Source organism: Tenrec ecaudatus, chromosome 4 (assembly GCF_050624435.1).
Source record: "Tenrec ecaudatus isolate mTenEca1 chromosome 4, mTenEca1.hap1, whole genome shotgun sequence".
NCBI classification, from domain to species: domain Eukaryota; kingdom Metazoa; phylum Chordata; class Mammalia; order Afrosoricida; family Tenrecidae; genus Tenrec; species Tenrec ecaudatus.
Window position 1 is genome coordinate 189821730 of NC_134533.1, and position 25537 is coordinate 189847266.

At 39.0% G+C, this 25537-nt stretch overlaps 1 protein-coding gene across 2 annotated transcripts in view; it reads left to right on the forward strand.

Moving 5' to 3' along the window:
• The window catches only part of ZNF385D (zinc finger protein 385D), a 362344-nt gene that overhangs the window by 253859 nt on the left and 82948 nt on the right, over window positions 1-25537 (forward strand). The gene's annotated exons all lie outside the window — the stretch shown is intronic.

A 25537-nucleotide genomic window follows, 5' to 3' on the forward strand; every position in this document is an offset into this window, starting at 1 on the left:
ATGCTTCTGTAGGATTAGTAGGAGATGACTAGGGTCCAAATGTTTAGTGAATCAAATAGGCCTTATTTTTGACCAGGAAGACAGTTGGCATGGGTCAGAAAGACACATACTTTCAAACTGATCAGCAGTAGCTTGGTGCTGTGGTTTTCTACATGGGGAAAACTTTCTTTTGTCAGCAGTTCATGTGACAGGGCAATGATGAAGTGACTGCCTCTCCTCCTGCTAAATGGTGAATTGCTTATTTCTCAGTCCATTGGGAAGATTTAGAGCTGCAGGCTAGAGGGCGAGGGCTACCTGCTCCTTCCCTCTCTGATGGCCTGGTAGCACATCAGTAACTTCAGCAACCGCCGATGGCTTGTGGCCTTGTTTGTCACCGTAGCTTTACGCATAACTCATCAATTTATGACAGTGATTATCTCCATCTTCAGAGAAGTCAGATCTAGGGTTTGAGCTGCAAGATCTTTAACTCTAAGATTTCTGGACCTGTGTGAAGAAGTAGTTGCTTAATCTCTCCACGAGCAAGATATAAGTAATATTTTAGAATGCCAGATAAAGGGTATTTGCTTTGGTATAATATTTTGACCAAGTAAAGTACTGTGGTTAGACTGTAATGCACAGTACTTAGAACAGGTTCTGGCCATCATAGGTTCTCAGTAAATGCTGAATGCCCTGAATAAATGTTAGCATAAATTAGTGATGGATAAGTGGAAAGATTAAAAAAAGGTGACCAAGAAATTCTGGATCCTTTTACTTGGATTATGGACCCAGCATGTTAGGTGATAGAAAATGTACTGATTGAAAATTGTGTATAAATATATGTAATTGTTTCAGATATGCTAACATATTTGGTGTACTTGGTTTTATATTAAAAATATTTTCAGTGGCTTTTGAGAATTCATGTTGGAGGTAGAGCCAGAAGGAAGCCCAGCTCCATTTTTAAGAATATTTTAAATCTGAGTTAACAAAAATCCATATTCTAGTTAATATTATGCTGAATTGACCAGACTTTCAGCAGACTGTACTATTAATGATTCTATCTACATCTCCAAGTTTATTCTCTGGTCTCACTGCTGCATGCAGTTTTCTACACACCTCTTATGCCACTACTGAAATAATAAGATAAACATATGGGCTTGCTATTCTTACAGGTCAGGACTGGTCATATGCTGACTCTTTTGTATAATTCCTACTTGTGTTCATATTTATATGAAAAATATGGTTAGGTGAAACACACTTGGTCTGAAAGGAAATTCCCATTTGTGAAAGGAAAAAAAAGTTGTTGTTTTTTTCCTCCCCTCCCTAAAATCCCCAAGTCCCCAAGAAGTCTCACAGCCTGGATCAGGCTTGGTTCATGTTTCATACGAACAACAACATCCTAGAAAATCAATGTCAGCTACTACTATCATGTACTGAGAGCATAGCATTTTAAAAGTCATTCTTTCAGCTTTCTAATACCCAGCTCTTCGAAGGCAGAAAGAGGGTCCGTCTTTCTCACCCCTGGACGCAGCAGAAGCACAGCACTTAGGGTATGGCAGAGTTTCAGGTGACAGGTCACAGAAGCAGCAAGGCCTGGATAAGTACAGGTTGGTCCTCCCATTCTGCCAGTGGAAGGCTTGACATGTAAGAAGGCTACATCTAATTATCTCACTAAAGCGGTCCCTTTGAATCCGAATCAGGAAGGCCTTTCCCCCTAAATTAATCTCTGTTTCCTATTTCACTCTTCCCCTGGTCTGGCCATACCCTAGCAAACTGTCCCTTGGAATCTGCATTTCTTCCCGAGGAGTCTCTTGGTCATCTCCTTCCGTCTTGTTTGCCTTTCCGTGAAAGTGGGACAGGGAGGGAATGGTCGGACCCTGCATCCTCTGGGCTCTTCGCCGAGAGACGAGCCTATCTGTATCACGTGCCTTAATAGTTCTGACTGATGGTGTTGGTCCCTTTTAGCTCAGCTCTTGCAAATTATCACGCTCGTATTGAGAGTGGATTTGAGGTGAGTTGCCAGGAGATGAGTCAGGATGTCTGCTGGACAGAGAGCTAGTCTGCCCCCACAAGGGTTCTGATATGGTTACATGTAAAGAAGTCAAAGACTTAGGATGGAGACCCCAGGATTTCTCATTCAAATTCAGTCCGAATTTGAATACAGCACTGAATCTCTTTCATTTTTTGTTCATAACTGCAAGATCAGAGAGTTAGGCCCACCAGTGCTCCAAGGGAGGGATATGCAGCTGTCTACTCCTTAAACATGTTCAGTCTTAGAAACTCTAAGCAGCGATACTCTGCCCTCTAGACTCACTGTGAATCAGAATCTCATTGGCAATGAGTTGAAGTTTGAGATGGCCATTTTTTTGGTAAACGTAGACACTGAGGTCTGGTGGGTAAGTGACTTGCACAGGATTTGATCTCAAGACCATTGAATTCAAACTTGGTTGCCTTCTCTGTAACTTAGTTTGTAATTAATGCCTAATGTCTAGCTTTACAGGTTAAGGCTTGAAATCTCCTGGTCTTGTTAGAATTTGTACCAAAGTACCTTAAGTACCTTAGTAACGGAGGTTATACCTCAGTTGCATTTGCATATCAATTTCAAGGAAATGTTTCATATCTTCTTCAGTTGAAGATCGTGAAAATGAAAGATGGAAAAAAGATTGTTAAGTTCATGTAAGATTGGAAAAAGAATTACAAAATCCCCTTTGTGTCACCTGAACAGATTTTTTTCAACTATGAGTGAATGATATTCTTAAGATTTTTATGTGATCAGAAAGGACAGCTAAGAAAAATGCAGTAGACATAAGCTATAACTTTGAAGGCTTCTGAAATAAAAGTAATACTTATTTTTGAAGTACATGATATTAAAATCCAGGGGAGTGCTCATCAATCATTTGCAGGTATCCTTAGGAAGGAGCAGTGTCTTTTTGATTTGTTCAGTCAAAGTCAAATAGGATGTCAGAAATCAAGATTGCATTCTACTTTTTCCGACAGTACTCCTGACTTCAGAGAAATATGGAGAAATTCTCTCAATAAGATTCTGTTGGGTTTCCAGTCGAACACTTACGGAACCAGTCTGATTACCATATCAGAATATCTTGATTTAAGAGATGAAAATGAATTATACAGAAAAGAGGAGCTTGGTATACCTGGATGTGTGTGGTCAGCAGATCCTGTAGTTAGTCCTTATTCTAAGCACCCCAAGTGGTATGTTGTATTCATTTGTTCAAACCACGGACATGCAGATTTTCAGATCCCTCGGGTGCTGTATTTACGCAAAGATTTGCTAAAACACATTTCACAGACTTGATTGTGCCTATTGGCTCAAATGCCCTCTCTTCTTTACATTTGTAGGAACATGATGCTTTTTCTAGGGTTTGGACATATGTAACTCTTGCTGATGCACAAACCAACCAAAATAGAAGGTCTATGACACAATTGAAAGTTGGTTTTGGAAAAAAACAAAAATAATTGTTCCTGATCCTTGGCTTATTTTTCCCAAGTGACTATTCAGGTATACAGGCACTTCTAACTGTCCTTTAACCTGTTCCTAGGCGTGTCTCCATCAAGCAGGTGCTGGATGTTGCCAGGTGCTGTTGAATGGATTCTAACTGAGTGTCCCTGTGTCTAACAGAACAAAACACTGCCCAGTTTGCCTAACCAAACTATGTTTGTTATTTAATAGTTCTTGTTTAGTATATGAGTCACATGTAATAGAATTTAATAATTCAATCATGTTAAATTTCAGAATATTTTCTTTTTTCTAGTACTCATTAGTGCCTCATTTCCCCCACCCTCCCCTATCATGCCGCTAGGTAATTATCAAACCAGTTACTGTCTCTATAGGTCTACCTAACACAGGGCCCTGGTGAAGTTACTAGTTACGAGTTGGGCTGTGAACTACGAAGTTAGCAGTACAAAATCACTAGCTGCTGGGCTGGAGAGAGACAGGCTCTTTACTCCCCTAAAGAGTTACTGTGTGGGGACTCACAGGGACAGCTCTACCCTGTCTGATGGAGTCTCCACAAGTGGGCATCAATTAGATGGCACTGAGTTTGCTTTTTTGAGTTTACCTATGAACACAAGATAACCTTCCATTTGTTGTCTCTCGGTTTCTTGTAATAATCTGTAGTTTTCTTTCTACAGGTCTTTTCTTTCTTTCTTAGATTTCCCCCCCTAATTATTTCATCTTTTGCGTGGCTATTGTAAATTAGGTGTTTTGTTTTGTTTTGTTTGTCTTTTTCAGGGCTCTCTTTGTTGGTATACAGGATTCTAATTTATTTATGCTTCTGAATCATATATCCTGCTACTTCACCAAACCCCTCAATTGTTTCCAAGAGTCTTTTCATAAGAAAGGACAAGGCAGCCAGAGTGAAGTATAACACTGCCGAAACACACAACATTCCTCCCGTAACTAGAGAAATGCTTCCCTAATCCCACCCCTACTATAAAGACTTTCCTTCTGCCTTCCAAATCCGGCTATACTGGAGCATGTACACTTGTACAGATAAGAGTTCGTGACACACAGAATCCAGGATAGATAAACCCCTCAGGAACAGTAATGGGAGTAGTGATACCGTGAGGATAGGGGGCAGTTGGGAGGAGAAGGGGGAGAAAGAGGGAACCAATTGCAATGATCAACCTATAAAAAATCCCCAGGGAAGGGAGATACCAGTAGGTGTAAGAGATGAAAATAATAATAATTCATATTTTATCAAAGGTTCACCAGGGTGGGGAGTTGGGGGAGGAAGTGAAAAAAGAGGAGCTGATACTAAGGGCTCAAGTAGAAAGAAAATGTTTTGATAAAGATGATAACAACCGAAGTACCAATGTGCTTGATGCAATTGATGTATGGATTATTATAAGAGCTACAAGAGACCCCAATGAAATTATATATATAATTTATATATATTTCTGTAATTAATTTTTAGTTAATTATATAGTATATAATATATATGTCAGGACAGAGCCATTATGAGCGATGTTAAACCACACACAAGACTACTACATGACAACTCAAACTCAACTGCCGTGGAGTCGATTCTGAGTCAAGTTGATCCCATCGGACAGGGTCCAATTGTCCCTGTAGATTTCTGGGACTGCAACTATTTAATTGAATAGGAAGCCTCATCTTTCCCTCAAATCCCTCAGTTAGCACAGCCCAACACATCACCAGTGTGCCACCAGGGATCCTTACTAAATGATAAGCGTGTTATAAATATAAAGAAAGAGTACAAGAATATAACCAAGAAACAGAATGATTGGGAAATTCAAACCTGAGAGCCCGGGGAGTGTTGAGCCTATGCAGTTGGACAGATCGCAAGTCCAAGATTCGTGTCTTATTTCAGTCAATGAACGCATCTTGGACAAGAAAGATAGTAGCAATACTGAACAGACAAATGTCATGTGCTTGTTCATATTATGGTTTATTTCAGATGGTTTATGTCATTGGGGGTCACCCTTTGAAGTTGTGTTATATGAACCCAGAATTGATGAACAAGTAGGGACAAAGGTACACTAGGTTTTGGAGGGCAGGGGTGGGGGTGGGCCATGGGCAGGGGGGCGGGGGCGGGGAGAGGTTAAAGGACCTCCAGACCACGTCAAGGAGCCCAGAAGGAAATGAATGCTGCTAAGAAACTGTACACTGCTGCTCGTACATGTTGAGTCCCGATGAAAAATACATTTATTTTTCAAAAAGAAATCATACCATCTGAAGATTATGAGTTTCATTTTTTCCCTCAATTATATTCCCTTGACTTCTTTCTGTCGTATATTGGTTTTGGCTAAAGCTTGTGGTGGTCAGGATCATCCTTGTCTAGTTCTCAGTTTTCAAGGGAAATGTTTTCATTTTTCCCCTATTGAGCATACTGTTGGCTATAGGATTTTTGTATATGGTCTTTATTCTGTAGAAGATTTCATTTCTAGTCTTATTATATTGAGTATTGTTCTAATCAGAAAGGGTTGCTGGACATTGTCAAATGCTTTCTCTGTATCTATTGATATTTTCATGTGGTTCCTATTCTTTGCTACATATGTTTATGTGAATGGACTGCGTTCCACTTTCCCCCCAGGCCTTTCTCCCAAAATGCACCTGAGTGCATTTGAACCATTAACCTTTTCAGCAAGTTGTTGAAGACTTAACCATGCATGCCACTCAGGGACTCTAAAATGGGAAAGAATTTGGAAAACCATGCTTGGGAGATTTTTAATAAACCCGGGATGCACAGCGTAGATCATTTCCACTGACACTTGTTGGCTATCATCCAATCACATAACCACTTAATGATACAGGATATGAAGTTCAGCAGTGTGCCAAGAAAGGAGAGGAAATACATTTCTTGTATGAATTGCTGATACCGTGCTCTCTAAACTAGCTAGTATATAACTTTCTTCTTTCTTGTTTCTGGAGGAGAAGATCAGTGGTCTTAGAAGAAAATAGTAAATCTTTTTAATTAGAAAAATTCTTTGTAATTAATTTATCTACTTTCACTGAGTAGCTGTATTAAAAACAGTGATTTTGCACTGTTGTGTATCATGTGATAGAATAATAATGAGCTTTGGAAACATGGAGCCTTGCCTTCAGATCTTGACTCTGCCTTAAAATCAGTATAGTACCACTTACTGGGGCCTGGGTAGGACGATGCACTTTACACAGAGGCTTTGGGTTCTTTTTACTCTTTACCCTAGTATGTAGAACAGGCTTTAAAAAGTTTGTGGGAAAATTCCACTATTTTTCATTTCATCTTTTCCATATACTTTTTTTTATTATTAGGGCAAAAATGTTTTTATCATGAATGAGATAAAGGTTAAAGGGAAGATCATCAGTGTCAGATTCAATAATCCGTACACACTTGGTTATTTTCTACGTTTTATTGCAAAGGCTGAGCTTCAGCCATTGAACTTCTTTCTCTTTTCAAAGTAGTTTTATTGGCATAATACTTCACATATTATACAATTTAATCATTTAATTATATTAAAAGGTGTGCAACCACCACCAAAATCAGTTTTAGAACGTTTTCTTCTCCTACTCCATTGTTAGCTTCTCCCATCCTCCCCTGCCACACCCCTAGGCAATTATTAATCCAGTTACTGTCTATAGACTTACCTATGCTGGATTTCAAGTGTAGAAAATTTTACAAAGCACAAACAAGAAGCAAGCAAAGAGCAATAACAAATAAAAATGACAAAATGAAACAGAAAAATTTCAATGGAAAAGAAAGCAGAAAATATTAAAACCTCAGACAACTTTAAAATGGCACAAAATAGAAATCAAACGATAACATGATACATTTGAACCTAATTATATCTGCTTTAATTGACTATTCAATGCTCTCTGATAGCAATGTTGCTTACGTTCCTGGGCTACGTGCAGAGGGGATTCACTGGAGCCTTCAACCATGAATGGACTCTTTAGAAGTGGATTTTTTGGTTCTACTGTTGCCCTAACCTTCTGCAAATTGGGTGCTCACAATTGAGCTCTGCTGCCATTCTCCCTCTCAGATTTGTGTTTTATTATTTACGATCCTTGGATTACACAGGCCAGTGTCTTTCTTCCATGTTACATTAGTTGACGCCTCACTTAGCTGCTTTTTTGAAGACAAGGCTTTAAGACCTCACAAGCTATACTTTCTGAAAGTTGGGCATCATCTGGTTTATTTATCACAGTTTGATATAGCACCCATATTTCCAGTGATGTCTTCATGGGGGTGACTGTCAAGACTGATCAATGAATAAGAATTCATTGTTCTGAGTTTGGGGCTAGAATTAAATGCCAACTTAATTGTACTCATATATCTATGATTCATATATGTCTCTGGTTCATTTTAGAGAGATTATCATTTTATGAGAGAGAACGTCATAAGTCGTCCCCCCCTGGGGCATAAATTAAATCTGTAGGTAGTGTCATTAACTTAGTCATTGGTGTAGAATTTAAAACATTGCCTAGGAAAATAAATTATACAAGTATAGTCCTCTTTCAGATTCCATGAATTGCTGTCTTATACAGTTTAAACTCTTAATTGACTGGACACTATTTATAATGGAGCTTGGTGATAATGCAAATTTTCAATAACACCCATTCACAAAGGCAGAACCATGTATATCAAGTTAACATATGCCACAAGAAAGCTAGGAGAGTATTAAAATAGTAAATATATAATAGCCTGGGGTCACCATTCATTGGGCACTTTGAAAGTAAGAGATGTGAACCAAAGTCCTCTGACCTCCGATTTCATAACATTGAGATAGCAGTCATTTTCTTTTTCTCATGTCTTTCAGATTTAAGTAGTACAAGGGGGTATGTCAGTTACTTAATATGCTACAGGTGAGTTTGAGAGAAAGCCAAGTTCACTTAGTGGGGTTTCCATAGCAAATCTTTCTTGTGTGGCCTACGATGGATGCTATGGGCCTACGAGATCTGAGTTCCCAAGAGCTGGATAGAAACTCAGCCCAAAGGCCCATAGTACCAGGTGTCTTCATCCTTTGGGTTCTATGTAATATTGTTGAGGCTGCCCCCACTCCTTCCATGGGATGCTGTTCCACCCAGTTTATCCAGTAACAGAAGAGGTGAAATCCCCTTTCCAAGACATAGGTGTACCCCTCTCCCACCCCTTTCCTGATTCTAAGTTCCGGTAAGTTTTGCTTACCACTCTTGTAGGGGTGTCTGTTGTTTTAGGGTGTGCTTCTCTTGGAGTAAGTTGGGGGTACCTTAGCATTCTGTGGTAGTCAACAAGAAACCAGGGTAAGGAATTTGTATTATTTGCATTAGTACTAAGCATTTGTAACAATGACACCGTAAACCAGAGAGATCTATTGACTGTAGAAGTGTATTTATCTTTTATAGCATCTCTACACAGTGAGCATTTATGATTTCTAGGCAGCGCTGCCTCATGTGGCTTTAGTGGTATAGCTTTCACTGTCAGGCAGACAGTGGGGATGCCTAAGACCAGAGTGAAGCCAATCTTAATCATCTATTATGAGAGAAAGCTTAAAGTAAGTAATACTTTAAAGATAATTAATATTTGATTCAATTAAATATATATATTTTTTATTTTGAAGGAACTCCTAAGCCATCCTATTCTGGTCCCTGAGGATGTCCTTTTATTGTTTTATTTTATAGATAGAAAAAAATCACACTTGCTATTAAACAATTTTGTTGGGCATATATAGATGTCTGGGGATTAGCTTTGAGCTGTGCTTTCATATTTCTGGCTTATTGTTAACTGTTACAAGCCACATTACTTCTCACTAAGAATGTCCTGTTGAATAGAGAAACGTAGAAGCTAAATTAGTAAGTGAACAAAGTATTTTATGCATTGGCGTAAGCAGTGTGATCTTCTAAACCAGTGGTTCACAACCTTCCTAATGCCATGACCTTTTAACACATTACCTCATGTGGTGACCCCCCACCATAACATTATTTTCATTGCTACTTCATCACTGCAATTTTGCTACTGTGATGAATCGAGTAACCCATGTGAAAGGTTATTTGGCCCCCAAAAGGGTCGTAACCCACAGGTTGAGAACCACTGTTCTAAAAAATAATACTCAATAGTCATTTAGCAAACAGATAATGAGCACTTAGTATGTATCTACTTATATGACAAACATTTTTCAAAGGGATATAACTGAAAATGATTCATGGATGATTTGTTTATTTTAAATTTATCCCTTTTCTGATTGGAATGTTTTAAGATTTTCCTATATCATGACTTTAGTAAGAAAAATGAAAATATTTAAAACCTTTACATTGTTCTGATTAACTTATTATTGCCATTTGACTCTTCCCAAAAGTAGAGCCAAAATGCACATCTGTTTTCAGATACACATATATTAACAATGAAATAAAACATGACTGCTCTCTTCAGAACAATAGTGTGAGATGTATCTAATTTTTTTCTAGAGGTCACCTTGGTTGGGAACTTCCTACCTAATTTATTCCAGATCACTCTCACACCCATTGTTCTAAATAAAAGATTACTAAATTCTCATGTCTTGGTGATCCAGTGATTATGTGTCGGACTGCTAACCTCCAGGTAGATTGTTCGAAATCATCAACCACTCCACAAGAGAAAGGTAAAGCTTTTTACTCCTCTAAAAAGTTGGTTTAAATCCACAGGGGCAGGTCAAGCTTGCCCTCTAGGGTCACTTTGAGTAGGAGTCGACATGATGCAGGTTTACATCAGTCCGAGTGGGAGTGGAATAGTGGACTACCCATAGGGCTGGTAACTGCAAGGTTGGCTGTTGGCACCCACTAGCTGTTCTGAGGGAGGGAATTAAGAGGCAGAGTCTCAGAAACCCACAGGGGCAGTTCTAATCTATCCTCTAGGATCCCAAGGGCTGGAATTAATGGCAGTGAGTTTTGAGCTCACAGGTATCAACAATACACAAAACCCAATGGACGCTTTTGTGATCTATATTTAATAGACACAGCGACACAAGAAAGTCGAAACAGCCTTTCCCATCTGGAAGTTTTTATCGTTCTTGACTTTCATGATTCCAGGTTGTTCAGGGTTTTTTCTCCGTCCCTTTGTTTATCATATCTCCTCCTTTGCCTACACAATTATTCATACACTAGAGTGCTTTGGGGATGTAAACACATTTTGGATACATAAACATTTAAGCGAACAGAAGACTAAGTACATTAAATCTTTAACCCACAGGATATTAGGAGCACTAGACAATGGCAGAGCAATGCTCATAAGAAGCTGTGGATATGTTCGGCTTGGAAGTTTTTAACAAGGAGACTCAATAGAGGTGAAAATTCTTAGATAAATAAACACCTTTAAGGAACAGAGGTATCGCAATTCTTTATCAAAAGAGAAAATGTGAAATAATTTTACCAACTAACTCCATGCCTGATTTTATCCGAGTTTTCATCCATCTTGAATCAGAGGCTCAATCTTGAAGTTCAGTTATTTTAACACATTACACTAGCTCATTATTGCTGAATATGTAGTGGAAAATAGCATCTGTTTACACTGTAATAATATAAAAATTACTTACCAGTAACAGAATAAAGAGCAATTTGCAAACGCTAATCGTATTTGTGCACTTGTCTGCAAAAGTAAATTGTGAATATATGCCCTGAGGGGAACATCACTTTCTGCTTTAAACAGTGAAAGCACTGATATTAACAAGCAGCACTTAGATGCCTCCTGTAGTTAACTTGGATCTAAAATGTCCCCATTTTTCATGAACATATAGATGCTTATTAATTTTACTGACTTTGAACCTAGTAAGTTCACGTGATTTAGGAATTCAGATAATTACACAGAAAACCCGATGCTCCATAAATCTCTTAACATTAACCACGTCAAAAATGTAATATTTCTTATTTAGAAAAAACATTTTTACCTCTTTTCACAGCTAGTCACAAATTCTAATGGAAAAACACGTCAAATGGAGTTCCTAGTGTGATCCCTCTGCCTGAGAGCATTGAAAAAGATCTGTTTAAAAACTGATAATTAACATTTGAAAAAACAAACAAAACTAGCATTGTAGTTTAATAAAGTCGCTGGATTCCACCTTTTGTTTTTTACATGTAGAAGTCAAAGGCTGTGTACATTTTACAATTACTCGCTCATACCTTTAAACGATGCATTTATAAAATGTTAAAACTATGGTTTATAGGACAGATCTTTTTTTAAGTATAATAAACAAAGAAGGCATACTCTAAATTATATCGAGGGTTTTTGTTGTTATGGTTACAATTGTATTTCTGAAGAGGATAGAAAGAATCCAATAGAAGGGATTCTTCCTTTTTGTTAAAATGGCCACCAGAAGCCAATTCAGCTAATCCTGGCTGACTTCAGACATGTTAATAATACACATTAAGGCACAGTTTTCTCTCACGTTCCCCCATCCTGATTAGTTCTCCCGTCCTGTCTTCTACCTGCACTTTAATAAGACTCCTGCAAGTAACTGACTCCATTCACTTCAATTTTAACTAACAACAACCTCACCACCAGGTTTTGAGGCCACCTCATTTATTGCATCCTGCTATAATCTGACTCCATCAATCTTCACGTTTTTGTTCCCTTGATATTATTTTTACCTCCCGAATTTAGCCTCCAGACACCAAATGTTGAGATGGGATATTCCATATGTCAGAGAGCCTCCAGGCACCAAATGTTGCGATGGGATATTATGTGTATGAAAGGGAAGGTGGGTTTCCTTTCTTTCAAGTAAACTTACTTTGACGTGAGAATGAAAAGAGAAATCTGAAGAGTTTAAGTACTTTAAAAAGATGACTTTTTTAAAGCTATGTGAGAAAGTAGCTCGATGAAGAACTTGGAAATAGCTTTCTTATACACTGTCACATGGATTCAGTTCATTCATTCAAATGTTGCAGCTGATTAAGGATTGTGTTTTAATAGTCAAAGAGGAGAAAATATGGATTTGCTTTTCAAATGGCATTTCCTAGTAGCTCCAATTACCATCTCTTGATGATATTTCCCCAATTTAGCTACAGCTAGACTTCATCTCTAAGCATCAGACCCATGTAGCTAATTGCAAAACCCATATTTCACTTATATTTCTTAAGCACTCTTCACATTCGACATCTCAGCCTAGCTTATGTTCTTTCTGCAACTTTTGTCATAGAGCAGGAGGTGAAGAAAGAGAAAACAAACCCACAAAACTTTTTGCTGGTTTCAGAATATTCTCCTAAGTCTTGGAAGAAACCGATAATTGAAAAGTTGACCCCCCCTACACCCCCACCCCCTTTTTCTACCCAAGAAGGTTTTCTTTGGTATCAGAGGTACCCTGAAGTATGATAAGATTACCCGAGAGCCACTTGTTTAAAAACATTTCCTTTTGTTTGTTTGTTTGTTTGTTTTTAACTAAATGAACCCACAAAAGTATAGTTTCTTCATAATTTCATCTATTTCTAGAGCTCCAACCTAGACTCCAAATTTATTTGTGGGGAAGAACCTTTTTTTCTTTTGGCCAAAATTGAGTCATATCTTTAGTAAATTATTTTATTGGCACAGAATTTATATATAATACAATTTAATAGCTCATGGGGCATTTATTTTTATTATTGGGATCTTAGTCTGTTAAGGAGCCTGAGTAGCATGGCAGGTTATAGGTTGGGCATTAGGCTGCTAATCACAAAATCAGAGGTTGAATATCACCAGCTACTCCACAGGACAAAGGTGAGGATTTCTACTGCTGTCATGGTTTATAATTTTGGGAATCCACAGGAGCAGTTGTACTCTGACCTATAGGGTTGCTAAAAGTCAGAATTGATTCCACTGTAGTGAGCTTGGGGAGGAGTCTATGTTAGAGGCAAGTCTCCCCTTTCATGAATGAATTCTGAGTTAAATTCTTGGTCAGTGCATCTCATGAGCATTCATGTGTTTTTATACAAGTAAAGGCTGGTGTGTTGCAATGAGGCTGAACAGGTTTTAGTGGAGCTTTAAGAATAGTATGGATTATTATTATTATGAAAGAGCTGGTGGTGGAATTCTAGTAATCCATGTGTTAGTCTGGGTAGACTAGAGAAACAAATTCATAGATACTTTATATGTGTGTAGGAAAGAGCTTTATATACAAGAGCAATTGAACACTAAGAAAACATCCCAGCCCATGTCTGGTACTAATCAATTAAGTCCTCTTTAGAGTCACAAAACACATGCAATGATGCAGAATGCAGGATGATCACAGTCTAGTGGGTGGATCCAGTGGTGGTGTAAGCATCTAAGCACTGACAGGGGTCTCCATCTGGCTTCTCTAACTCAGGGTACTGGCATCGTTCCATGTGTCTTGTGAGCTGCAATGTCTTGTAGGGAGTGAACCAAGAGAAAGAGAAAAAGAGAGAGAGATCAATCTATCCTCAGGAGAAGGCCATGCCCACTCAGAAGGCTTATTGGCTATATGCTGATCGATAGGCTAGTCTCCCCCTTCACTCTTCATCCCCAAATTGACACCAGATTTTGTAACTATCACAGTCAGTCACTGGTTTTTGGATCACAGAGATCTAATTTTCTGGAATCAAACATGGCTGTCTCAGTACTAGGCATCCTTCCAGTGGGTTGTGCATCAGTCATGGGCTGACTCCACGGCCATTCATACCTCTATTCCAAGAACATGTAGGGATATGGGATAATTGAATGAGGTGAGGGCTTTGCCATTTTTTCTTATAGCCGGTGTATTGTCCTCTGTGTTTCCCAGCAATTCTTTATGTAACTGAGAGATTCATCCATGTGCAAAAGGAGTCACAAGTTATTATTCATAGTTTAAAAAAATTTATTTTGGTTACCATATTTTTAAATGGACAAGTTTGTAATTGTGGTCTGGTTTATGAATCTGGCTTGCTGTTCACTGTCTCTGGTAACTACCATACTGCCTAGTACATGTTACCTGGTGAATCCTTTGTGGAGGAGAGAACCGTGGAAGAGAGCTCGAATGCAGCTGCACTCTGCCTACAAGAGTCCAGGTTCCTGAGCTCATTTGTAACATCATTCTCCATCTTTTGTCCACCTACCCAAAGTGATTCAGACAATTATTCTATTGTTTAACACGAATGAATCATCTGATAAAAATATTAACCATTATTTTGGGGGCCCAGTTTGTTTGTTTTTTAACAAGCACATTTGTTAAAGTTCTTCATTGGGACATGTTAAAAAAGGAACACCCTTTTTGAATATTCAGAGATTTATTAGCTAGCCTATAGGAATGTTGAAAAACTACAGAGGAAACTCCTTTGTTTGACTTACAGTATAGAGAATGTAGGCTTTTCCCCTACTGGAAGGAGCTCCTCTTCAGCAAGTGCAGGATAGGTGTTGTGGACTTGTAAGGTGGACACTGGGTTAATTTTGCAATGGTAAATTTCCTATTACTGTATCAGAATGTTAAAAGTTCATTGTTATAGTTAGAAAAGATTGTATTAACAGAAAAATGACATTTCTTGAGTACTAAAGCATTTTATGGGTATATTTAGAAGAATGTCATCTTTGAGAGACCTCTTAAAATGCAGAGTCATCATGGGAATTATTCATTGTTTTTCCCAGATCTAAAAGAAAAAGAGCCAGTTAACTCTGCATTAAAAAATATGTTAAGAGTAAAACCATCTCTCTGTTATTCCTCTGCTACTTCCCATGCAAAGGCAGCTCCCATAAATAGCACAATTTGTGCTTGGTGACAAGCTTCATCCCAGAGATAAAATAATAGTTTGTGTTTGTGCCAGATGCTTTTCCAGCGTTAAGTGCCATAAAAATTCCCTAAAGTGTGTTCAACAGATAAGGCAAAGTGCCAAAGAATGGCAGGGAATTAAGTTGAACCCTGTTCACATACAAAATCCACTGAGACACCATATGCATATTTCTACTTTAAAATCAAAATGTGAAATTAATTCAACATGCATTTAATAGGCACCTATTTAGGTTTGCGTACTAGATCCTAGGGACAGAGACACGAGTAGCCCCAGGCTGCCAGCTCTCTGAGAAACACACATTTCACCATTTTGCGGCTGTGCAGTGGATGAATTTTGGGCCTGCTAACCACTAGGTCAGCAGTTCAAACCCATAAGCTGACTGCTCATATCAGTATTTGCCATCTTAGAAACCCCATTTTGTCCTATACATTGCTGTGGAATAGATGTGATGGAAGTCTTTGACTTTTGTTTGCTTGGTTTCATTTCTGCGGCGGTGTCTAACTGCAGTGATGCAGGCTTAAGCAAGACCACAAGGAGGTAGTGGCATTCAATGAGGTCCATTTGCCGGGAAAGTGAAAAAAGGATCTCCAGGCTGTGGGAACTACTCATGTACTTATCAATGATTATTTCTTGTGATAGTTTCCTTAAGAGAATAAAAGGTGAGGTTCTCATAGCGCTTTATTTAATGTCTCTAGGTGGCACAGATGATTTCTTTTTCTTGACTGTTAACCTGAGTTATGTGAGTTATGTATTGGGCTACTAAGCACAAGGTCAGCAGTTCAAACCCATCAAAAAGTCCACGGGAGAAAGATGAGGCTTTCTACTCTTGGGAAGATTTACAGTTTTGGAAACCCATTGGAGCAGTTCTACTCTGTCCTATAGTGTCTTTATGAGTCATAGTTGACTTCCTGGCAGTAAATTTTGAAGGCAACTAGAAGCAATAATCATTGTTGTTATCTAAAGTAAAAGGGATTGTTCTTTGCCAAAGAATAGACAATGTGACTGGAGGGATTTGGGGAGGAAACAGGGAAGCTTAGAGGAAGCATGCACGTGCTATCATGCCAGGAAATAAAGAAGCTTTTCATTGCTACAGAAACCAATCCCTATAATAGCTTGGCCCTTAGACATCTGTTTCTTAGATTCAGCACCTCTAAATCCCCCCCCCCCACATTTTTCAAATGATCCCTGACAATCATGTAGCACTGAGCACAATGTTAAGCTGTGGTCCTTATGAAAGGATTTTGTTCAGTGGCTGAGCAGGTAGGCAAGGTGTTGTCTCTGATCTCAATCAGTTCCATACAAACCTGGATTTCTGTGATTATATCACTGGAGTTAAAAGTGACTGGAGGTCGCGGCATTGACAGAGTGCTGCTGGTTCTAGTGGGCAAGCATCAGATGGTTCCAAGTCAGCAGTTCATACCTACCAAATGAGCGACAGAGGAGGTGTCTTGTTCCCACAAAGATTTAAAGCCTCAAAGACTCGAGAGAGGTTTGCTATGAATTGGGAATCATTTCATCGTAGTAGGTGGGTTTGCGGATTGGCAAGAAAGCTCCCAATATATTATGCAAACTTGCCCAGAGTTGAGTATTTCTTTTATCTAGAATAGACTTGAGCAAACTTTCAACCTCGTGTTTTCAGATGTCTCCCAATTAGGTCTCTGCCACCGGAATCAATGGAGACAAGTGTATGGATTTTAGACAGTAAAATAGCCATGATTTCTTTAGTAGCAAGAACCAGACAAAACCTTTCAAAAGAGCTTTTCTCACTTACTAGTCTCCTGTTGGCACTATGCGATCATGTTAAGCACTTGGGATTACATACTATCTTGATACATGGAAACTTCTCCATGAATTGTTATTGTTAGATGCCATTGAGTGGGCTCTAGCGCAGAACCAGCCTAGGCACAATAGAACAGAACACTGCCCTCTTCGGGGCCCTTCTTGAAATTGCTCCAAGCTTTGAAACCTCCGATACAGTCTAATCCCACTGAAGACCTGCCTCTCGGTCACTGACCTCTATTTTACCAACAAGATATCCGTCTCCAAGGGCTTGTTCCTACTGATAACATGCCCAAACTCCTGATGTAAACACTTACCATCCTGACTTCTAAGGAGGATTCTAGCTGTGCTTTCTCCAAAATGGATTTGTTTGTTCTTCTGGCTGTCCCAGCTAGTTTTGCTTGTCAACACCCTACTCTTAAGGCATCCTTTCTTCCTGTGCTTTCCTCATGAATTACCCAGCCTTCACATGTGCATGAGGGGATTGAAAAGGCCAGAACTTGAGTCAGGCGCACCTTGGTTCTCAAAGTGGGATTTTCCCTTTTAATACTTTAAAGAACATTTTGCCAGAGATTGTGCCAATGTCATTTGATGCGACTGGTGCTGGTGATTGTGGGTAAAATCGAATCTTTGCCAACTTCAATGTTTTCTCTACTTGTGATGATGATGCTCTTGATCTAGTTATGAGGACTTGGGTTTTCTGGAAGCTGAAGTAAAATGGATAAGCATCTTTCTTACACTCTCTGCTTTCAGGCAAGATCTATCTCACGCTAGAAATCATATCTCTTATTCAGTATCCTCTTCTGAATCTGACTTGAATTTCTGCATATTCCCAGTCAATGTAGTGCTGTAACCATTATAAATTATCTTGCACAATATTTTACTTAAGTAATATTAATGATGTTGCTCAAAAAGTTCCTCATTCTGTTGAATCTTTTTTTCCCTCTGGAATGAGCACAAATAGTTATCTTCACCAGGTAGTTATCTTCCAAAGTTTTGGGCTTAGATAAGTGACTGTTTCCATCTGCATTATAGCTGATTGTTTTTGACTGGCCAAACATCTCAATTTGTATGTGATTACTTCTGAAGTCTACTCCCACTCCCCTGCTCTGCCAATGCCATCCGTGAGTGTAATCTGAACTACTTCCTTCAATACTCTCAGTTCTTGATCATGTTGCCTCCTGAAATGATTGAACATTTAATACAGTGACCCTTTGAATTCCTTTCATTAAAAAAAAAAGTACTGCAAGTAGAAGGTAGAATTTTCTTCAGTTCTTTCAGCCTGAGAACAGTGGAGTGCATTCTTGCTTGGTGATTTTCTAACTCCAGGTGTGTGCACATTTTGTTTTAATGCTTCTTTATCTTCTTGATCCACCCCTTGAAATCTTCTGTTCAGCTCTTTCTAGGAACCGTATCTTCCCTTTGCTTTAGCTACTCATGTTCAAAAGCAGGTTTAAGAGCTCCTTTGGACACCCCTTTTGGTTTTCCTTATTTCTTGTCTCTCTAAGGACCTTTTGCTATCTTCATGTGTCGTGTCTTTGATGCCATCCGTAGCTCATCTGGCCTTCGCTCCATAAGTGCTCGTTCATCAGAGTTGTTGTTGAGATTGTCTCATATTTAGGGGCAGTATACTTTGGTTCTCAGAACTTGTTTTCTTTTTCTTCAGCTTCAAATTGATTTTGCCTATGATAAATCGGGGGTCTGTTACACAGTCAGAACACGTATTTCATACAGGTACTCATTGACAAAACGTTTTCCTTCTCTACAAAAGTTAAACTTACAATTCTTCTTGATATCATTGAACTATTGAATTGTATGTTCTGTGCATTATGTCTCAATAAAACTGTTCAAAAAATTAGACTTAGTCTATGTATCTGAGGAGGTATGACATACCTCTATGCTTTTACTTTATGTATATATATATATATTTTTTCTTCTCCCCAGTGAATAGTGGCAACTTATAAAAAATGATTTTACCTTTCTGGTGTTATTTTTCTTTGTTTCTCTATATTCCTGTAACTGTTAGGTTCCATATTTAAGTGTACAAGAGACAGGTACACATTTAAAGTATCATTCCCTGGAGTTTCAAGAGAACACTATTAGTTGAATTTTATCACTTTTGGAATCAGTGCAAGCAAGCCTTAATTTTTATTTACAATATGGATATTTATTTACATGCTAATGTCTGCATTGACATGTAACAAAGAAATATATGAGTCTTACATCCTTTTCCTGATCTCTTAATCACAAATTATTAAGATAATTTGAAAAGCACACATATTTACAGTAGGAAGAAATATTTGCAGCAAAAACCAAGTACCCTCTCTATAAAAATGTTTTCTTAAATGTAGTATATAGAGAATATACTCTCAAAGCTTATCAGAATGCTTTTTGCTTGGCTCTGAATGAAAAACTTAATATATTTAAAGAGAGACTAGAGCATGGAAAACAGAATCAATTTAATGAAAATAAAGTAATAAAGTGAGTCAGTATTTGTTTGCATAGTGAAGTATGGACACCGAGCTTGACATTTGGTTATGTTTTTATAGAACTAACAGTTACTCCAGACCCTACAAATTGAATCACAGCAGAGCGCTGAGGGCCCAGGTGAAGGAACCGGCTCCAAGAGCAGGTTGAATCAATAATTAGTTTCAAGAGAAGCAGCAAAATCTTGAAAGAGAAAAATGACCAGGACTGGGAAGTTTGTTTTTGTGGTTATCTGGAATGGGCAAACAACTTCCACGGTTGATTGGTTGTTTTGTTTGCCTTTATCCTTCATGGAAAAACGTTCCTAGCTTACACATGCATCTGTCTGAGTTATGTGTACTTGGATTTTTAGGAAATAGCAATTTGATGCTTGTTCGTGGGCTAAAGGTGTTGCTCAAGAATGATGATGTCATTAGATGAAAAAAAGTTGATTCTGACTCATAGTGACTCTATAGACCAGCAGTTCTCAATCTGTGGGTCGCAACCTTTTGGGTGGGTGGGGTGTTGAATGGTCCTTTCACAAGGGTCATCTGTTCATAACAGTAGCAAAATGACAGTGAAGAAATAGCCACAGAAAGAATGTTCTGGTGGGGGTCATCACAACATGAGGAACTGTATGAAAGGGTCTCAGCATTAGGTAGGTTGAGAACCAGTGCTCTAGACTAAAGAACAAAACCCTGACAGGTCCTGTATCACCACAATTGTGATGGTTACAGCCACTGTCCAGTCATTTCCTTAAAGGTTTTCCTGGTTTCCACTGACCTTCTACGTTGGCAAAATCAGGTAGGGACGGGTCTCTTCTGATAGCATGTCTGAAGTACAAGCAACACTCCTGCAGCATCGTGGACTCTGATTCATAAGGGCCAGTAGGATAGCGTAAAACTGCCCGCCACTGTTTCCAAGGCTACTGATCTTTATGACAGCAGACTGCCTCGTCTTTCTCCCTCAGGTTGACTAGTGAGTTTCAGTGGGCAACCTTGCAGTTACCAAGCTTCCATGTAACCCACTGTGCCACCAGGACAATGCAGGCCAGTGTGCAATCTTCAAATGACTATCAAACTCAGCCTCTGCCATCAAGTCCATTGTAACTCATAGGACTCCTGGAGGACAGAGTCGAACTGTCCCTTTTGGGTCTCTGAGACTGTGAATCGTTATGGGAACTCACAGCTTCATTTTTCTTCCTGTGGATCAATCCCACTGCTGGCCTGCGATTAGCAGCCCCATGACCCCCTGTGCTACCAGGCTGGCTTCCAAAGGACGATACTAACAGTTGACCTTCTCCATGTTGGGCGCACATGTAAGAAAGCACCATTGTTTGGGCAAAGGGAACACATCCTATAATCATCACTAACTCTGAGACTTTACTACGCATGCGCATCACCTAGGATGGCTAGTGTCTGATGCAGTAGGTCTGCCTGGGAAGTTGAGAATTGGCATCTCTAACAAATTCCCAACTGCTGCTTCTGCTGCTACCGATCTGGTGAGGAAGATGCCACACTTCGCAAACTATTGGTTTAGAGAGGAAGTATACGGGATGCTGGGAGTTCATCTCGGAAGAGTTAAGAATGAGTAAGGACTTAACAATCTTAATGGTCTTAAGAACGTGATATGAAAATATTTGAATAATCCATTTGCCATAGACACTGACCAGTTATAATACACTCTGAGATGAACACATATGGCTAGGCCTGTGCAGGTTGCCTCCATACTGGGTCGGAGTTGGGAATAGAAGTTACATAAAACATTTTAACTTCTTTTCCTGAAATAATTTTCAATGCTTCTAAAATAAAACTGAAGTAAATATTTTCCAGTTGAGACTGTTCTTTATCATGTTTGATCAGTGCATTTTCCTTCACTTTTAAAACAACAATTTCAGCTAAAAAAATGAAATTAGAAAATTTTATTAAAAACAAAAGGAGGAAACAGAGAACTCCCCTGGCTTCAGGGTTACCCTTTTTTTCCCTGAGGAGAATGGTGGCTTCTTTAATAGCCACTCCTTTTAGTTTTCTGGTGTTACATTTTAATATGGCAAGATTAATTGCATTGCGGTAAAATTTAATATGTGATAAAAAGATGATATCACAATGAAACAAAGACCACCTATTCATTTTGAGCTATGTACATTAATGTAATTATTGGTTATGGTAACCATTCCATGTGTGTTTGTTTAAAAAGGCCCAGACTTTTAAAGGCAGATGAATTCGTTTGTATGTAAAAATGAAGAGTAAAACTATACCAGGTATTTGGTGCCGATGGAGCAAAATGATACTCCAGAATTCAGTTTCACTCAGTGTCACAGGAGAGTAGAGCTTGAGGCAGCATTCACTCGGGTTACTAATGTAGGACCGGAGCGTTCATTTTAGAGGACAAGCCTCCTTCCCAAATGTTAACTTTGTAATAATTAATTTTACATGGCTAGAACTTTTGTTGCACTTAAACTGAAAGGGTTTTTGAAGTGCTCTAGATCAAATTTGAAGATTGGCTACTGATGATTCGGTTGTAGTGATAATGCTTAAAAATGTCATCATTGTATTCTGTATCAGTGTGTGGACATATCTTTAATGTCAATACTTGCTTCTGGGGTAACGCTTGTTCGATTTCTGTGTCACCTGTATTTCAAGATCAGAAGACGTGATCTTTATCATACAGTATATTAGTATCCCATCTATTATGTAATAGTGCATTATTAAATGAGAAAATGTCCTCCTGAAATACGGTATTACAGAAGGGGTAACTGATTACAACGAGCAAAACATAACTGCCCCCCAAGGGGAACAAGCAACATAAACCATGAGGGAAAGGAGAAGAGGTCAGTGCAAGACATGAAAATAATAATAATTTATAATTTGTCAAAGGGTCACAAGGGAGGGTGTAGGGAAGGAGGGAAAAAAGAGGAGGTGATACCAAGGGCTCAATAGAAAGTAAAGGTTTAATATGCTTGTTACAATTGATGTATGGATTGCTATAAGAACTCTAAGAACCCCCGATAGAAAGATCATTTAATAAAATAAAATATGAGATTTAAAAATGTGCTGTCATAAAGTAGCACTATTACATATTTAATCCTGAAATCATTCCTGTGAAAAATAATCGGATGGTTCCCAGATTTCTGAGGACAATTTAACCCAGACTGCCGATTGTTGGGAAACAATCTGGGGGCTTGGGGAGTGGGTGGAATTTGGTGCTGAGTGACATTCTGCTGCCTGTCTCCAGAGTGACATCTCTGGCCAACTGCTTTGAAAACTCTCTCCCATCAGTACCCATACTCACTGTAGCTTTGACTACACTCATGGAAAAATGAAAAGCGCCTGTAAAATCTGTCTCACCCCAGGAAGGGATCTAAAAGGAATAGTGAGCTGTGTTTTCTTTCTTTGCATAAGCCCTGGTCTCCTGTATCAGCTAGACTTGAGTTAGGGTAGAGATATGAAGATTCATCTTTGGAGTTGAAAATAGTTAACACACTGAAGTTCTTATGAGAGGCTGTCGGTTCCTCTTCACTCAGAAGGCAGGGCCATCTCCTGCTGAAAATCACTCCTGGGAAACCTGGTGGGGAGCAGTTCCACTAGGGGGTACACAAGAGGTTGACAGGAACAGGAAGCCACTCAACGATGTGTCCGTCTGGGTAGCCTAGAGAAACAAAATCACAGATGCACTGATGTGTATAAGAAAGAGCTTTATATATAAGAACAGTTGAATATTAAGAACACATCCCAGCCCAGGCCAGATCGAGTCCATAAATCTGATATTAGTCCATAGGTCTGATACCAATCTATAAAGTCCTCTTCAGACTCATGAAGCACATGCAATGATGCTAAATGTAGGAAGATCACAGGCTGGTGGGTGGAAAGATTTGTGGATCCAGTGGTGATGTATCTCAGTACTGGCAGGGGTCGCTACATGGCTTCTTCGGCTCCAGAGATCTGGCTCCATCAGCCTCTTTCCATGTGTCTTTTTCATAGGGATGTCTTGCGGAGAGAGGGAATGAATCTCCCACTTCCAAGGAGGAAATACAAAAGATCCCAGAATCCTCAGGAGAAGGCTATGCCCACACAGAGGCCTCACTGATGATATCCTGATTGACGGGCTGTACTCCACCCCTAACTCCTAATCTACAAATTGACACCTGATTACGTAACTACCACAAATGGCAGCTGGTTATTAGTTTTTTTAGACTGACTTGAGAATAGACTTAAAAATTTTAGTATTAAAATCCCATAATAAGTAGTCGAATTGATTCTACAAACATTAAATAGAAGCTGGCAATATAGAAAAACTTAAGTGCCCATTTTTTCAATATGTACCCTCACCCCCAGCTCATCACAGACATTGCAATCGATGTCACATTCACATCGATCTCCTCCGCTACCACCACGAGCACTCTCAGATTGTTGAAATTCTACTTGTCTAGGTCTTTCCAGATGGAGCCTTGGTGGTGGTGTGCTTATGTGCTGGCCTCCTATCCATGTAGTCGGCACTTCAAAACCACTAGCAGCTCCACGGGACCAAAACAGGGCTTTCTCCTCCTGTCCCCACTTAGAGTCTTGGAAAACCAGAGTCAGCATCGACTCCATGGCTGGGAGAGGTCATTTTAGTGCACTGTGGACATTAATGGCTGTACTTGTGTCATTTGAGGTCTTTTTTGGGTGTCGTTCATTATCTGGGCTGCTAAGTTCAAGGTCAGTGGTTCATACCCTCCCAGCAGCTCCTGGGGGAGAAGATGACGCAGTCTGCTTCTGTAAAGGTTTCAGAGCACTGGGAGGAGCTCTGGTACTGTGCTTGTGCATAGCGCTGCGAAGCACAATGTCAGCAGCTTGAAACCACCAGCCGCTCCCCAGAAGAAAGACGAGTTTTCCTACTTCTCTGAGACTTACAGTCTTGGAAACCCCCACGGCAGTTCTGCCGTGTCCTAGAGGCTCATGGGGAGTCAGAATCGGCCTGATGGCCGTGGGGTTTGCTTGTTTGTGTTGTAGGAAATCCTGTGTAGGATGATGACAAGTTGGAATTGACTAGATGGCAGTGGATTTTTTCAGTTACTATTGTTTCTAAACAGTTTTTAGTCCTAATAATCATTAACAGGATATTTGAGACTATTATGCACTGAAAATATGCTGTATTTTTGTCTTGTCTTTTTTTTTTTTAAGGGATCAGGTGTCTTAAGTGGGATCTCACTAACTTTTAGTCACTTTGTCTTGGCCAGTTTCACACAATTCCCGATCATTTCACTTGTTGGAGAACATTGGCTTAGCTATAACAGTAAAGAAGAATGCTGTGTTGAGGTTTCAGATAAGCTCACTATTGCTCCATTCTTTTAGAGAAAAAAAAATCTTAATTTCAAAAAATGAGATCTATCCTTGTGCCCATAATTGTGTTTCTAAAATGTCTTAATTGTTTTGAAATCCCGCTGAGAAGAATATTAGCTAGGAACCTTAACAAGGTATATTTTGGAAGTCTAAGCGAAGGCAGCACTGTGCATCTAAATCCTGCCTTAGAATACATACTATACATAAATCTGTTCTTTCACCGGCGTTAGAGTTACGAGCGGAAAGCAGGGAGGAGTTTGTGTTAGAGGAAAGTATTTAGCCCAGCTGCCAAGAAAAGATAACCAAATATATTATAATTTAAGGGAATAAAGATTTATTTTTATTTTATCTTTTCCGGAGCCCTTGTTAATCTTTAGGAACCCAGGAAGGCCAAAGGTCTGATTTATTAATATAGGGAATGGGGCAGGACAATGAGAGAAGCCTAACTGTGTCTAACTAAGTACCATTTTCCCAGTAGAATCAAGCCGATCCAATCAATCACTGGTTCTTCAATTAACGGAAGCATGTCTTAACTTCATATTTTGGCTCACACGATGTCTTTTGATGTGTTTTGTGTTGTTTGAAACTTGTAACCAATGCATGAGTGTGCTCTCTGTTCAAACTGTTTCTAATATATAATTTTCTTGTCCAGTGTTCTTTCAATAAGGGTACCTGACCTTTGAGGACATATTTGTCAGAATGATGCAAATGAAGGTGTAAATTTTCAACTTATTTACTTATTAAAATATATTATAACACAACACCCTGTCCTCTGCACATGTTGTGACAAAGAGAACAATGTGATAATTATTGTTCTTGCAAAATTAAATAAGCA